Source organism: Lactuca serriola, chromosome 2 (assembly GCF_051521515.1).
Source record: "Lactuca serriola cultivar US96UC23 chromosome 2, Lser_US96UC23_V15, whole genome shotgun sequence".
NCBI classification, from domain to species: Eukaryota; Viridiplantae; Streptophyta; class Magnoliopsida; order Asterales; family Asteraceae; genus Lactuca; species Lactuca serriola.
In genome coordinates this window covers 172,060,063-172,078,686 of record NC_136409.1, presented here as the reverse complement: position 1 = coordinate 172,078,686, position 18,624 = coordinate 172,060,063, and positions in this window count along the sequence as shown.

Below are 18,624 nucleotides of genomic sequence, written 5' to 3'. Positions count from 1 at the left end.
AAATGTTATGTTGGCATGGATATAATTATCATGTTAGTGGCAGCATGATTATTATTTTAAGTATTACAAGTTAGAAATATTAATTATAGAAAACAAAAGGTTCACTTTGCAAAGTTGCAGGGGTTGAAAAGTTGTTTTGCTATAATTAAGGGATAGAATATTATACTTCGTTTCGAAATCTAAAAGCTTAGATCGAGCAATTTTAATTGAATTTAGTCAAAGGACACATATGGATGTTATGTTGAAAAGATTCATCATAAAGGAATTCTATATATGGCAATATTATAGCAAGAAACTGGTAAAGTATCACGTTTTTTTTCATTATGAATCGTGTCCCATACACTTCGGGTATAGGATCGATTGCATATGTTATAATATTCGAACGTTCTAAAATTTTCCAAATGCCTAGGGCATTAAGAGGAAAAAGGGACTAGAACCGGATTGACTAAAATAATTAAACAACTGTCAACGACAATCTAATGTTCGATAAAGATTGGTCACTTGTGAGCAGTTGGAAGTATAGTAACGAATGGACCAAAAGGACAATATTATGATTAGATATGATTCTATTAATAACGAGTTGCCATATGGCATGTACGGAAATGTTTCCATATTGGGAGTTGGACGTTAAGAATTTATGTCTAGATGAGAAACTTTTATGCTAGAAGGATGTTTAAAGGAATGTACTTTGAATGTGAGACTTCGCATATGTGGAATTGCCTTGTAGAAATCTCCAATAGAGCACTTTGTAATTTCATTGGCAAAGTCTTGGTAACTTTTGTGCAATAAGATTACAAAAGCATCATTGCATAAAATGTTAGAATCTAACACATTCTAATAGTGGGAAGAATTTGGTATTCTTACACTAATGATAAGGATTAGGAGTTGTGAAATGAGTATCATTGGAAATGTGTTCAAATGATCTATTTCACAATGTATGGACCATAGGTAAACATAGTGTGCATGCTTGGAGCATGGGACAACTGTTGTTATAATTCAAGTAATAAGTTGATTACCCGAAACATTATACAATGAATAATGTGTAATCAGTATGGTGACTAAATAAAAGAAGTTTTATTTATACTCAAAAGTTTGGGGACATATTGGATTCGATTATTCTTGTGTTTCACTTTGCATGTTTTGACTTCCCGAATAATAAGATTATTCAAACGTTCCACAGTCGCTCATACTTTGGGAGTAGGTATGAAAGAAGATTGTCATGAATTGGTTTGTAGATGGTCTAAAGTGTATTAGACATAGCAAAAGTTTGCTGCAACGTTCATGAGTGCTTATGAATAATATTTGAGCATTAGACTAAACCCACACTCACTTGGATCGCTTCATGGATTTTATCACGGGTGATTAGTGTGACATCCCCATTTTTACGGCCAGAAAAGACCGATTTTGTTTATGCTTTATAAAAATCAGAGTACTTCTTTAATAAAAGTGTTGCGGAATTTGTCCCCAGAAAAACATGATAAATACGTTATTAAAACATTTTCGAAGAAACGTATTTTATTCATTTTAAAACGTTTGGGATGTCATCGTCAATACAGGAACATAAGCATAAACAGAACTTACATTCATTTACACTAATGATTTACATCTCCTTTATTCTCTCAGTGAATTATGTCTTCGTATTGATACCTGTGATACAAAGAAAACTGAGTGGGTCAGGCTTGGGAGCCTGGTGAGCATATAGGGTTTTCAACCCACAATAATACATTTATTATATTCAATTATCAACAATCAACCCAAATACCCATCCCCATTAACTTCTTTAAGGTTTTACCCTAAGAATCGATTATACTTTCTTCATTTATTCCTAAGGGTTTACCTGAGGAACTGGCACACAGTCCATTTGCTACCACGGTTCCTACAATAGGTACTACGTCGCATAGTCACCAGGGTTCATACAATTGGCACTACGTCTCATAGTCACCAGGGCTTACACAATAGGCACTACGTCTCATAGTCACCTGGGTTCATACAATTGGCACTACGTCTCATAGTCACCAGGGCTTACACAATAGGCACTACGTCTCATAGTCACCTGGGTTCATACAATAGGCACTACGTCTCATAGTCACCTGGGTTCATACAATTGGCACTACGTCTCATAGTCACCAGGGCTTACACAATAGGCACTACGTCTCATAGTCACCTGGGTTCATACAATAGGCACTACGTCTCATAGTCACCTGGGTTCATACAATTGGCACGAAGTCACATCGTCACCAAGGCTTACTCAATAGGCACGAAGTCGCATCGTCACCAACTATTCCATCTACCCATGTTCTACCCAACATATTTGTAGATATAAATACAAACACAATTTAAATCATTTAACACCCGTATAAAAACATCAATTCCAAATCCATCTCAAATAGATAATTAATCTATAACACATAGCACGTATTTCATAGCTAATACTTTATATTTATGTATTAGAAGAAAGTAACTATGCACTTACGCATATAAACAACAATATATATAAATATACACATAACACGTATTTCATAAAATACTTCATATTTATGTGTAAGATGAAAGTGACTATACACTCACTTGATCAGAAGATGATCTGACAGCACTACGTCTTGCAGAAGTAGTGTCTCTTCGTAGATCTGGAAGATCTTCACAAAAACCGGCTCCTCGCGGGCAGGGCTTCGGCTCGGGAATAACGCTCTTCGGGATTCTCGGGGTTTCGGATCTCGCTTCGGGGCTCGGGAATGATACCGGGGCTTCGGGATATGATTGGCACGCAAATCGAGGCAAAACTTAGAGAGAGGGAAGAGTTTGAACAAGAGAAAATGGCTGATTTCGAGTTCTATTTATAGGCTGAGGGTCTGGGATTACGCGGGGCGTAATCTCAAATTACGTAGGGCGTACTCAGTACGCGGGGCGTACTCGGTTACGCGGGGCGTACTTTGACGTCACTGCATGCGTCGATCTGTGGCACTCGAGTATTGGTCAGACAAGTTGCATCCGACTGAGTACGCGGGGCGTACTTAATTACGCGGGGCGTAATTGACTCGTCGAACTTCTAAGTTGCGTAACTTTCGCATACGAGCTCCGTTTTCGACGTTCTTTATATCCACGCGAAGGTCAGACCATACTCTACAACTTTCATTTAGACTCCGTCGGCTAATTTTGACTTTTATTTTTATTATTTATTTTTAGAAGGCCGGGACAGAAAAACTTCGTTATAAATTCATAACTTCTTCGTCTGACGTCCGTTCTCGCCTAACTTTTCATCGTTTTGCTACTAACAACGAGATCTTCGATTCTCATTTAGATTGTTTCGGCTAAAAACCGCTCGATCTCAAATCGAGTATTTGGGCTGCATACTGCTAAGTCAAAACTTAGAAAAATCATAACTTCCTCATACAAAGTCAGATTTGGGCGTTCCTTTTATGCACGCTCTCGGTTTAACGAAATCTACGACTTTCGTTTAGATCGTTAAGGCTAAATATCGCTCTATCTTAAATTCATATTTTACGTCACTCGACGTCGTGCCGGTTCTGTCGCGAAACTTCGACAGGTCATAACTTCTTCGTTATAACTCAGATTTTGGCGTTCTTTATATGCACGGAAACCTTGTGACATATACTACAACTTGGTTAAGATTAATCCGTCTAAATAATCTTCCATCAAAAAGTCATTTTGATGCTTATCGTCTCTAAATCGACTAGCCCTGATCTACGGGCGTTACAATTAGTGAGATGATAATATCTTATATTCTTGAAACTGAGATGTGTAAGTTGTATTCTTCAAGTCGGTTGCACATTGATAATATGTAAACGCACCAATAACTTGGTGTTATAAAACATATTGTTGTGTGCGATTTGATGAATAGGTACAAGCGAGCATTGAGTCAAAGTTTATCCATTCCTTTTACCCAAAGTGGGATAAAAGCAATATATGTGGGCCCCTCGATGATTTAGTGTTGACACCCTAAGCGCTTGGCCAAGTTGGGACTAAGTTGATGTGTTTCAATTGTAGTCTGTTGTCAGTCGTCATAAATCAGAAACTGGGAAACAACACATAGACTGATAGAATGATTATAGTCCATGTCTCATGTCTATACGATGTCTAGAATGGAGGAATATATGATCCCTTATCTAAAGGACAGATTACTGATAAGATCAGAGTTCGACAACGTCTTTGAGAGCTACGATTGCTAATCGGAGTGTATTTACACTATAGTTACTAGACTTATCCAAGTGGGAGACTGTTGGATTAGTTTTTAAGCCCGTAACTATATTTGGTATATACTTGACCCGATTGTGCATGGTCCTTTTGAGTTGCCTTCACCAAAGCAACTTGAAAGGATGATTTAAGGAGAAAGAGAGGTTATTATGGTTTATTAATATATTATATGAATAATATATTAAAGGAGAAATCATATTGTTTAATTAATATTAGTCAAAAATTAATAAGAATTGATTTTGTGGCTAAAAGACATTAATTAAATAAAGGGGACTAGAACTGTCAATTGTGTGATAGTTGAAAATTGGGCTAATAGACTCCATATAAGTTGGAATGGATGAAATCTATGGGGAAACCCATTAGAATTCGTCCAAGGCTTTTAAGGAGGGAGTCCATGGGCTGCTTAGGGCCTAATCAGTCAGATTAGGGTTTCCTGGTTGAAAACCCTTATAGCCTAAGTATAAAAGGAACCCTTGGCAAGCCAAAATCGTCCCTAACCTTCTTAGACAAACCCTAAGACGTTTTTGGTGCGTCCTCCCTCTCTCCAAGATTATCCTCTTGCTTGTGGTGTTTGTAAGCCATTAGAGGAGTGACATTTGTGACTTTAAGCTCCAAGACAAGAAGATTCAAGCCATTCTTGAAGAGGTAATCATCTAGATCTGTTTTCATATAGTATTTTCAAAATATGTATGCTAGATCTAGGGATCATAAGTATTGGATGAACTGCATGTACAATAGAGAAACCTAGATCCAAGCTTTAGGGTTTGCATGAACACATAGGTTGTTCTTTTGTATAAAACCCATCAAAATGTCCTCCTCGAATTTGCTTCTTACATGTATTGGGTTTAACGAGTCTCTTTCCAACAAGAAGGTACTTTGGAGGGCATATATGGACCCAAATCCAGGTAAGAACATATTTTGTTTAATCTGGATAAGAAAAAAATGAAATTAAGATGTTGTATTAGAAAAAATATGAAGGTGCATTGAGATTTATTACATTTTTTCCAATCAAGGGCTAAATGTCATAATTAGCAATGGCTGTCGTTTTTTGTCTAATATGACATCATACCTTTAGCTGTATTAATTTACTTATTATTTTGTCTTTTTTATTTAAGTATTTGACATTCGTACTTAGTAAAGTTAAATTTTTACATTATATGTAAATTTAAAACAAAATATTTATTTGAAAATTCATTCTATTGTGGCATTCCATTCCATTCCATTCCTTCATTCCACACATGCAACCACTTATCCACACCCACATCCACTCTCTCCCTTGCATATACATAGCCAACCGTAATAGAAGACAGTGTGTGTTGTTGCGTTTGCGTGTGTGTGTGTGTGTGTGAAAGTATGTTGCTATATTCGTCAAAAAAGTTCCTTGCTACATTAGATTTGAAATTGAAATAAAAAAAGTACAAAAAAAATACGAAATACAAATGAAATAAGATGTTATATTATTGTAGTTGGTTTAATATAGTTTTTCTTTATGTTATTGGTTGAAAATTGAGTCAACACTAAAGAAGTTGTAATCCTTCACCTGAAATACAAAGAAATTAAAGAATATTTTTAAGGGTTCGAGAAGTTCTTGAAGATGTTCTTTATCGAATTCAAAGACCAAGAAAAAGAGTTTAAAATGCAAAAAGTTCCAAGACCAACAAGGGTAAAACTATACAGATGTAAGCAAATGCTCATCACATCCAACAAGGGTAACTGTTTTAGAATATTAAATATAGACTTTTTTATTGTTTTTTAAATTGTTAAAAACAAATTTTTTTTTTGAATGTTTTGGACATTAAAAAGAAACATTTATTATTTTGGCTTCAAATCGTAAGATAATTCCAAGCATTTTGGACTGTAACTATAACATTTTTTCAATTGTTTTTGGATCGGAAAATACGACAATCTTTCTGATTGTTTAGATCTATAAAAACAACAATTTTCGATTGTAAAATACAATAATATTTCACCTATTTTAGAGTGTAAAACCATAATTTTTCTACTAAATCCTGAGTACGTGATGATTTTAACTTATAAACATATGAAAAACAAGATTTCTACTAAACCCTGCAGTTTTCCCCAGTTTTGGAGGGTTCCAAACACATTCAAAGCTTCTCCAAACACATTTTTGATCATCAATTTCCAAATTGAGGCTACGAATCATCAAGTACACAATCATTCGACGTTTGCAGATTGTTCAAAGGGTGGATCTACATCAATTCTATCAAGTTCCAGAATTGATTACTTTCTCCCCAAGTTCCCGTTGTTCTATGCTTTAATGATTATCAAACATCATTAGCTTTATGATTCTTAGTTTCTTTAGGGATCTTATATAGATTTCATTGTTTTTATCTTAGTTATGTGTTTTGTGAATTTTATGGGAGACTAAATCATTAGGGTTACTTCTGGGAATGTTTAGGACTATTTGAGGAATGTGTTTTGATTATTACTTCTATTCCAATCAACTTTAGTTATTGTTTGTTCTTAAAGTTCTGATTTTGATTAATGATAATTGAAGTTGGCTATTATTCATGTGTTTAATTTTACAATTAAGATAGGTTATTGTCAATTCACTAATCGTGCCGAATTTATATAGTTTAGGAACTAAGATGATCGGTTGAATCAACATATACTATTCTAAACTTGTGATTTTAAATGCTAAACATTGTAATTAGTAATCACAAGACACAATATTGCCAAGCCACTAATTGTTTATAATCCATTTAAACATAGGAAGTAAGACAATTAGTAGGAATAACATATTGTGTGCCCAAAGTTATTTATTGCATGTTAAATGACCTTAGTTATGTTTTCATAATTAAATTGGAATTTAAGGGAAGATAAACACGTGAGTCTTAATCATCCGACACTGAACCTGAAGTAACCTTGTTTTTCTCATTAGTAATCGTTTGCAATATAAAGTTTCTAGTTTTTTTTTTAATTTAAATCTTAGTTTAAATATTTTTTGTGACAAGTGCAAGCATTAGTTCTTTTTCATTGTCTACTATAGCACAAAGTTTGACCACAAACTCTTCATGGATTCGACCCTTAACCTAACTATCTAGTGTTTTTGTGGTTATTTTTGATTGAGACCACGACCTCGATCAGTCACCACAGAGTGGCTGGAGGTAACCACGACGTGGCGACGAGCTGAGTTGACTTGTTTACTTTGACCTTTGACCAGGGTTTTCACCAAGTTCGACTTGAGGTTATTTTGGGTATTTTGGACAATATTTTGAGACAAGGTCACTGTTTTTTGTACAGGTGACCCATAGAGTTGGTACGTGGAGATGTGGTGTGATCAGCTATCTTTTCAGATTGTGGGGTGAGTTTGCCTCACTATACTTGTGGGTCGAAGGCACCTAGTTCGGCCCACTAAATCATCTATCCTGGTTAGAGGATGTTTCTATGTTGTATTAAAATGCTAGAATTAAGTCCTAACAACCCCAAACCATAACATGTCGACATATAGATAACAGATAACATATAACTAGTTAACAGGTAAACATGCAGATCTACAGATCGTTGCTGCACAACAATATCATATATATATATATATATATATATATATATATATATATATATATATATATATATATGATATTTCTATGCGGCAATGATCTGTAGATCTGCGTGTTTACATGTTAACTAATTATCTGTTATCTATTATGTATATGTTGACATGTTATGGTTTAGGGTTGAGGCTTTATTGCTTTGTGCGTGAGACAATAGACTGGGGGTATTCCAGTATAATGACTGAGTGGGCCGGAGAGTATTCCAGTCCGATGACTGATTGGGTCGGGGGTATTCTAGTTTGAAGACTAATTGGACCTAGTATGCTATGTTGTATATGTTATGTTGTGTGTTGGAACTTTGGGGGAACTCACTAAGCTTTGGCTTACAGTTTCTGTTTATTGTTTCAGGTACTTCGGATGATCGTGGAGCAGCGAGGGCGTGATCGTACACTTCAAAGATATATTTTGGGAGATTTATGATGTTTTGATCTTGGGGAATATTTGTATTTTACACTTGAATTGATATGGTTTGGGATTGAAAACAATGGTTTCTTTTAATTTAAAAATAAATTTTTTTTATCGTGTTTTTGGGATGTTACAATTTTGAGAGAGGTGTTCAATCGACTTGGCTCATATTCCTTTACGGGAGAACAAGGTTATCGCAGGGATGGATTGGTTGAGCCTTAAAGGGGTGATGATTGTGAGAACCATATAGTTTAGGTTCGAACCTCAAGTGGGGGAGAGCTAATTATTAAGGGTGCTCAACGTGGACCAACTCTCTATTTTCCTGCGAGGGATAGGAGATATCTTCAACAAGGTTGTTTTGGTTTTATGGCTTACGCATTGGATATCTGTGTGGAGGGGAAGAAGTCGGTTGATAATTTGTCGATCGTTCAGGGGGTACCCCGATGTGTTTCCTGAGGATTTACATGGGTTTCCTCCGAAGAGGTAAGTTGAGTATCAGAATGATTTGATACCAGGTGTGGCTCCGATAGCCAATGCACCATATCGGTTAGCACTACCTAAGATGTAGGAGTTGTCTACACAACTACAAGAGCTGTTAGATAAAGGGTTTATCAAGCCGAGTAGTTCACCCTGGGGAGCACCGATATTGTTTGTGAAGAAGAAGTATGATTCCCACATGTGACATCCCCAAATTCACGGCCATAAAAGAACGATTTGTTTATGCTTTGTTTTATAAAATCAGAGTAAGTTTTTGATTAAAAGTGTTGCGGAATTTGTTCCCAGAAAACATGATAAATTCTTTATCAAAGCATTTCCAAAGAAATGCAATTTATTCATTTTAAAACATTTGGGATGTCCTGGTCAATACAGACACATAAGCATAAATAGAACTTACATTATTTTACACTAATGATTTACATATCCTTTAATCTCTCAGTGAAATATGTCTTCGTATCGATACCTGTGATACAAAGAAAATTGAGTGGGTCAGGCTTGGGAGCCTGGTGAGCATATACGGTTTTCAACCGACAATAAAATATTATATTATATTTAATCATCACACAATCAACCCAATTACCCACCCCATTATCTCCTTTTTATTTCTTAAAGATTATCCTAAGAATGAACTATTCCTTGTTCATTTATTCTTAAGGATTATCCTAAGGAATCGACAAGAAATCCATCGTTGTCAGGGTTTCTCAACAGACACTATATCCGTAGTTACCAAGCGCTAACTCCATAGTCGTCGGGGTTTATCTCGTTTATTGACGGTATTGGTTCCGAGACTCCTCTAGCAATACATATCAATGGGTTTTTAGAGTACACCGGTGAACATCAAGTCCACAACACCTACAAGTTGTGAGCTTGCTAGTGTTCCACAGGACTGTCTAGAATACTCCGTGGTTGTCATCACTACTCTGCTGAATGACGGGGGCCATCGTTTGGGTAAAGGTTTCACTCATTTTTCACCTGTCACCCTCATCTCATGATCTATATCATCTTTCGTCTCATCCTGAAACTCATCTTTCCTCGTACACCAACTATTTCATCTACCCATGTTCTACCCAACATATTTGTAGATATAAATTACATATATAGTTTAAATCATTTAAAAACCTGTATAAAACATTCATTCAACAACCATCTCAAGTAAACAAACAACGTATAAACACATAACACATATTTCATAGCAAATACTTCATATCTATGCGGTAGAAGAAAGTAACTACACACTCACTTGATAATACGATGACCAGACAACACTACGACTCTAAATGTAGTATTCTTCGGTGAAACCGGGATGCTTCCTTGGAAACCGGGCCTCTCGCGGGCAGAGTTTCGGCTCGGAAACTTTACTTCTTGGGATCTTCGGGGCTTCGGGACATGCTTCGGGTGTCAGGATTGATACCGGGGCTTCAGGGGTATATATTGCATGTAAATCGAAGTACTATTGGTGAGAGAGAAGAAATTTGGCAACCAAACTCAGCTGCACTTGTGATCTATTTATAGTGCTGAAGTCTGCCACGAACGCAGGGTGTTCCTCGAACGCTGGGCGTTCCCTTTGAACGCGGTGCGTAGGAGTGGGGCTCTGATCCTATCCCTTATCCACTGAGTCAGCATCGACGTGGCCACTCTGGAGCCAAGTATTAAACGCAGGGCGTTCCCCAATTGAACGCGAGGTGTTCCTTCTTTGGGATGCGTGCCTCGAACTTCAGAAATTCATAACTTTGGCATACGATCTCCGTTTTCGACGTTCTTTATATCCAAGCGTAAGTGAGACTATGATCTACAACTCTCTTTTTGACTTCGTTGGCTAATTTTGACTTTTTTTTGTTATATTATTTTTAGTAAGCCGGGATAGGAAAACTCTGTTAGAAATTTATAACTTCTTCATCTGACGTCCATTTTCGTCTGTCTTTCTTCCGTTGCACTACTATCAACGAGATCTTCGATTCTCGTTTAGATTGTTTCGGATAGAAACCACTCGATCTCATATTCGAACTTTGGGTTGCATACCGCTAAGCTGAAACTTAGAAAAATCATAACTTCCTCATACGAAGTCAGATTTGGACGTTCTTTTTATGCATGCTCTTGGTTTAATGTATTCTACAAATTTTGTTTAGATCACTAAGGCTTAATATCGCTCTATTGTAAATTCACTATTTACGTCCTACGTGCCAAATCTGTCACGAAACTTTGACAAGTCATAACTTATTCGTTATAACTCGGATTTCAGTGTTCTTTATATGTACGAAAACCTTGTGAAATATACTACAACTTGGTTAAGATTATCTATTCTAAACACTCTTCTATCAAAAAGTCATTTTTGACGCTTATTGTCTCTAAATTGACTAGTCCGGATCTACGGGCGTTACACCGTAGGATGTACATCAACTATCGGGAGTTGAACAATTTAACGGTGAAGAACCGTTACCTACTCCCGAGGAATGATGATTTGTTCTATTAGCTTCAAATCACATATTGGTTGTCCAAGATTGATCTACAGTAGGGATATCATCATATGTGGGTCAGAGAGGAGGACATGCGGAAGACTACTTTCAGGACTCATTATGGTCATTATGAGTTCATGGTGATGAATTTAAGGCTCACTAAAGCTCCGGCCGCGTTCATGGATCTCATGAACCGCGTGTGTAGACAGATGTTGGATCAATCTGTCATTGTAGTTATTGACGATATTATGGTCTATTCTAAGACCAAGGAGAAGCATGAGGATCATCTGAGAAAAATTCTGGAAACTCTAAGGAGGGAGAGGCTTTATGCCAATTTCTCCAAGTGTGAATTCTAGTTGCTTGAGGTGCAATTTCTAGGGCACCTTGTCAATCAGAAGGAGATATAGGTTGGCACGGCCAAGATCGAGGCCGTGATGTAGTGGGAGGTTTCGAGGTTTTCATCTGAAATTTGGAGTTTCATTGGGTTAATAGGGTATTATCGGAGGTTCATCGAGAACTTCTCCAGGATCACAGTTCTGTTGAACAAGCTGACGAAGAAGATTGTCACTTTTTGTTGGGAGCCTGAGCAACATGCGATAGTTGATACTTTGAGACAAAAGTTGTGTGAGGTTCCGATTCTGGTCCTACCCGAGGTCATGGAGGATTTCGTGGTTTATTGTGATGCTTTGATCATTGGGTTAGGTGCAGTGCTTATGTAGAGGGTCCATGTGATTGCTTATGCTTCGAGGTAGCTGAAGCCTCATGAGGTGAATTATCCTACTCATGATTTGGAGTTGGGGGCTATGGTTTTTCCCCTAAATATTTGGCGTCACTATTTGTATGAGGTTTTTTGTATTATTTATGTAACAGCCCGGAATCCCAGGTTTTGTTATAATTATGTTTTGGGTGTTTTAAGAGGGGACTCGGCGAGTTGGAGTCTAGACTCGCCGAGTAAGATCGCAGATCTGGTCGCGGGTTCGCGACTGGACTCGACGAGTCCAGATATGGACTCGGCGAGTCTGCGCTGTTTAGCGAAAACCCTAACCGTCCAGGTTTGGGACGTATATGAAGGACTTATTGGCCGTCATTGTTCACTTTAGCCTTCTGAGAGAAACCCTAAATCGACTGTGTGCATCTGGAGCAAGGTTGAAGACCATTGTTGAATTTGGAGGAGTTGTTGTGCAAGGAAGAGAAGGCTTGGCTAAGGGAACAACAAGGGGAGTCACGTTCTGAAGATTGGGGACACAGAGAGCACATCATCCAGGTAAGAATTCGAGTTATACTCCGCTATGTTGATGTGTATATGGATTTAGGGTTTATGGAACCCTTTTGTGACTAGATTGAATGTTACCCTAGTCCCCCAAACGATTGGAACCCTGTATTGGGACCTTTGGAGGTCCAGAATGTCCCATGCCTGAGCATTTCGGGAATTGATTGAGGTTTTAGATTGGAATCCTTATGCCTTAGGTCAAAATGTAAATTATGAATCATGGGGTGTATTATGAGCACCGAAATGAGGACCTTACGTGATGAATCAGATTAGGAAGGCCAGACCTATGAATGGTCGGAGCAGTTCTGACCTTAGAAGGCAGTTTGAGCGGTTGCATGGCATGGACTCGCCGAGTCCGATGAACAGACTCGGCGAGTATCTTGAAGATTAACTGGGACTCGTCGAGTTGTTCTTCAGACTCGGCGAGTTGAGTCGGGGTGGCCCCGCGATTCTTCCAGGAGGAACTCGTCGAGTCAAAAAGGGGATACTCGACGTGTAGAAAGGGAATCTTAAGGAATCGGTGAGCTAAGGGCGAGTGGACTCAGAGTGGTTGAACTCGGAGAGTCTTGGGGTGACTCGGCGAGTTAGGTCGCGGGTTGAGTGAAGTTCTGAGTATGGGGACTCGGCGAGTCATAGGGTTGACTCGGCGAGTAGGGTCAGTCAGGGGTTGACTTTGACCTTGTCTTTGACCAAGGATTGACCAGTGGTTCCAGGGGTATTTTGGTAATTGTTGTTTATTGTTTGAGTTCAGTGCATTGGTGACTGTCTAGAGGTGGAGATCGTATCAGTGATCGGAGCAGCTTGAGCTATCTGTTCAGTCGGCAGTTTCGAGGTGAGTTATCCTCACTATATCGCTAGGGTTTATGGCACCAAGGCCGACCCTTTTTATCGGATGGAAATCCGGGTAGTTGTCATTGTTATGATATAGGCCGGAAGGCATTACATGTTATGGGCCGGAAGGCTTTGCTATGTGGACCGGAAGGTCATGGCCTGGAAAGGCGTATGTATGCATTTAGTATGTTGACTGATTCATAGGGTAATGTTATGATAGTGACCGGCTAGACCGGTATCTTGTTAGAGTAATGCTATGATATGTGATCTGTTGATCGATTGTTGTCTATGAACTGCTATATGATTAATTGTTATGTTATATATGCATTTTATGCTTATGGGCCGGAAGGCAATATGTTATGGGCCGGAAGGCAATATGTTATGGGCCGGAAGGCAATATGTTGTGTAATGGACCGGAAGGTCGGCGTGGGTAGGACCGGAAGGTTTACCCAGCAGGGACGGAAGTCCCCTGAGACACATGGACCGGAAGGTCAGGGCCTGGAAAGGCGTATATGCGGATGGTATTTTGGGGGTATCTCACTAAGCTTTCGGGCTTACAGTTGTGGTTTTATGTTTCAGGTTCTCAAGAGTCTGTGGCAAGGCAAAGGCATGATTGTACCGTTCCTCGCGTTGGTGTTTTATGATATGAACCTGGGAAATTACTCTGTTTAATAATGTATTGAAAACCTTTTTGTAACAACGTTAATAAAATGGGTGATTTTGAAAAGTTTTAATTGTTTTGAAATTTTGGACGTTACAATTTACACAGACCATAAGAGTTTGAGATGTCTCATGCATCAGCCAAATTTGAACATGAAGCAGTGTAAGTCCCTAATTTGCCCGTGTATCAATCAGATCCGTTTGATGGTGCGGAATCCCAATCAAACGGATGATGTCAGATCAAATAGAAGAGAAGAAGAAGAAGAAGAATATGAATCTCTGTATGAATTGATTAGAATGAAGTTCATTTACACAAGATTCACACACAAAAAATGCTCTTTAGTTTCTTTGTTCTCTCGTTCATCAATCCGTTCCTCACACCCTAACACCTATATTTATACAAGGGGAACATGGGCTTGGTGGACATGGGCCGTAAATGGGTTTACGGCCGTAAACTCAACTGTAAACCCCACCTGATCGTAAAATAGACTGAAAGCTCATAAAATATTACATAAAAATATAATTTCCCAGAAAAGAAAAGTATAAACCATATTTTGACCCAACAATCTCACCCTTGATTTATAGCTTTCTTTTCTTAATTGAGCCAACAAGCCCCCCCTAAAAAGTAGCTGGCTCTTCTTGTTAATCTTCATTGGGAGATTGGCTTCAGCATTTATCTTCGATTTCTTCACAACTTCAAGATGTACTTGATGAATCTTCAATGAATCACTTCATCTTGAGCGCTTGAGATTTTCTTCAAGATTTGACTCTGAACGCACATTGGGTGAGGAGGCTTCTTGTACTGATTCTTGAAAGATGGCGCTTTCAGCTTGAGAATCTTCAGAGAGAACATCAGAGAGAAATAATCTTCTGGATCGCTTTAGCTGGTTTAAGATAACAGCAGACTGATTGAGGAGGCTTCAATGCAATCCGTCACATAATCTTCAATTTCAGCTTCACCTTGCTTCCGGGGTTGAAAGATGGAATGTTGAAAGAATAATCTTCATTTCTTGCTCCTTCGAATGAGAATTCTTCGATGCTCACAGACGAAGCCTTGGCTTAGAAATCTTCGATACAGTCTCCATGAGTTTCATCTTCACCTGAAATCACTTTTCAAGACAAAACAAAACTAAAAGAAAACTTAGAACAAAAAGTAAAACAGAAATAACACTATTTTTTATTTTGAATTTTTTTGATTTTTGTTTGATTTTTTTTTAAATTTTAATTCTCCCCTAGTATTTAAATTAGAAGAACACTATGAACAAACTTAACAAAAACAAAAATAATAGCTAACTTTAAGAGTAATTTGAGATCAAATTTTTTAGACAACCTTATTCCACTTGTCGGTACCCTTATCTTCACATCTTCGTCTAATCGATCGCCAGTATTGTGATCCACTTAAACACGAGAAATTTGTGACAATTTTGGACAATTTACCAATGACATGATGCATATATCTTAATTGTAACTTTATTATCATGATTGGCTCTAATCCTTAAATAAATTTTTCTTAAGACCATTTAACTAACTACAACCAGGGATATTGTTGTCCACCTAAATCGAGCAGCGAGATCTACAGACAATCTGTATGTGTTCAATTTTAAGTGTACTAGAACATGTTTCCCGCTTCCTGATATGCCCCAGCCATCAAGAACTTCCAGAGTACTCCTTATACTGGGCGAGCAGACAATCATTCAGAGAGAGAGAGAGAGAGAGCAGATTCAGATTGCTATTACTTAAAGTTTTAGAGGGATTGAGAAGTAGAAGGTTGCATATGCTATGTTCTAGGTCGGATTGGAAGTCATGCAAAGGAGACAACATATGGCTAATAGATAAGAGGAATTTCATATATATACCATGCAGAGAAATAGAGTTGCATATGTTACAGTCCAGGTCAGATCTCACGATCACGCAGAGGAGGTAACATATGACTAACAGACAGAAAGAAAACGATTTTCTACAGACCTAATTTATCGGAATTTACCAGTCGCCCCATCCAACCAAAATTAAGGACAGAATCCGCACATCGAGGAAAAGTGAATCCACAATTCTAGATACGTGTTATTTAATGTGACCAGTAGATTCCTATGTATATCTCCCTGCTCAACCTATCCGAGCGTCGTGATGTCAGGCTAAACGGATCTAACTAGGTCAAAGTTTGTCAAGTCCTTAAATTCATTAAGTTCAAATCTTCCTAGTCAAGTCCATTTAAAATCTTTCGTGCCTACCAGCGCATCGAACACAAAGCCTAGACAATTCAGATTCAGTCCCTTACACAGATTCAGATTGCTTGTTATCACATGATTATACCACTTCCCAAAACATCTCCTACAAGCACATTCCATTAACACCATATTTTTTTTTTTTATTTTTTGATTTTCTAATGTTTTTGGATTCTTTTTTTTTTTTAATTATTTTTTTAAATTTTTTGTTTTGTTTTTATTTCTCCTCCTAAATTTGTGCATAGGAGAGAAACGAAAGTAAATGCGCAAATTTAAACTATCCTAAAACAAAAATTAGTCTTTAAAGTGAATCAGCTTAAGAAAAACTCCGTAGTATAGAGAAGAAAACGCAAACCGTAATTCACTGATTGAATCTGCATTCAGAAGGTCTGAGAACAGCAAGCATAATCTCAGAACAGATCCGAAAATTCTTCATATCATTAAGCACTAACCCCATTTGTGATCTCTTCCTTTCTTCCTTTAGCGCAAAAGGACACATACTCTCAACAAAGCTCTGAATGTTGTACAGTTGAGAGATGTCCCCAATCATATGCCAGGAGCAACCACTACCAACAAATCGAAGTCTGATGATATGCCTCCACAGCTGCTCCAGCACAGAGCGGGATCAGTTGGTCTTTGGAACCCAGTCCATTTTGAAACTGGGTCGACCTTTGTCATCAATGCAAGGTACTTTCTCCCATGACATGTCCTGTTTATCACAAATAGAAGATATAGAAATATTAGAATCGTTAGAAGATTTGGGAGATTGAGCCTTTGGAACCCATTTGTAGTTGGGTTTAACCCATTTCTTTTTCGATCTGATGGGTGGCTCAGTACTTGATTTGGAACTTGAAGCCGACTGCCGAGATGACTTTGACCTAACCGGTCTTGGCTTCACAGGAGCATCTCTTGAACTAGACTTTTGGGCCAACATTCCCTTCTTGCCCTTGGGATTCGGATTCTTGGTCTTCTACGCATTCCAGTCATCATGGTCTGAACGTGACCTTGAGGGGTTTCTTTTGAAAAATCTCCCTCTTGGCGCGTTCTGCCAGCCTTGTGCATAGTAGGGAACGTATGCGCGATTAGGACAATTTCTAGCAATGTGTCCAGGTGTTCCATAGTGAAAACAAGTCTTTTTCGTCACTAGGAAGTTGTTTCTTCCTGCCTCTGGTGGCGTATCCTTGCCTTGACTCTTATTGTTCCCACATGCACACTTGCAACAGACACTCTGTTTCACTGGAATTGGTGGCCTGTATTTCTCAACGACAGGTTTGTTAGGAATAATAGAATTCGAAGCAACATATTCTGAGTTCAAGGAGATGTTGGATTGCTCAATGGTTTTCTCCTTGTTCTCATCTTCTGCTACTTTACCTACACATAAAGTAGAAGCATTAGTATTTTCAACTTGAATACCTCCTGACACAAATCCAGCTGGTTTTCCATATTGAAGATGTGCCTCCCTGTCAATTTCTTCCTGTGTCATAGGGATGGATGTGTAGTTATTATTGAAAGGTGGGGGAACACTATCATACCCTAGACCCTTGTTTTGATTATCTTTAAATTTTAATTGGGTTTCAAATAAGGACTCGATTGTCTGACTTGACGCAGTATAATTTTTGAAACTAACGTCTGTTTTCCACACTTAAGTTTCAAAGTGTCAAGTTCTTCAGTTAAAGCAGCAAGTTGTCTCTTAATATAGTCATAATTTTCACACTTGTTGCTATACTCTTCCTGAAGTTTCCTAAAGTCCTTGGTTTTTGCTTCTAATTCAGCCTTCAGGGGTTTCTGTCCTTTCCTGAGTTGATATCCCTCATATCTCAGGTCCTCAACTTCTCTTTTTAATAAATCAATTTGTTCCGAAGAAATTTAATCGTAATTTCACAAGCTGGAGTACATGTAACTTCAATGACCGGAATGTTTTCAGAACTCATTGTTTTTCTACACTCCAAAGCATCAAGTTCTATAATTACATCAGCAAGACTAAGATGACTGAGATCTTTTGTCTTCTTGATGATAGCCACGTTCATATCCCACGATTTTGGAAGTGAATTCAGTAGCTTTTTGTTTATCTCAAACTTAGACAAGAAGATCCCAGCTATATTCATCTCGGTAGTAAGTGTAGTAAATCGCTGCAACTGAGTTTCGAGGGTTTCTCCAGGGATATAATCGAAAATGTTGAAATTTTGTCTTAACATATCCTGACGACTCTCTTTCATGTTTCAACTACCTCGTAGACCTTAAAATCAATTAAAAAGCACAACTAGAAGCCAAAATCAAACTTAAAAGTCAAACCCTTTGATTATAAAAGTCAACCTTAAAAGTCAAATTTAACAAGTTAAACTCAAAAGTCAAACTTGAAAAGTCAAACCGAAAAGTTAAATTTGAAAATTTAAAAGTTAAAGTTTAAAGTCAAAGGTCAAACTTGGAAGTCAAAGTCAAAATTTAAGGTCAAAAGTTAAAAAATAAAAGTCAAAAATTAAAATATAATTTTATATTAA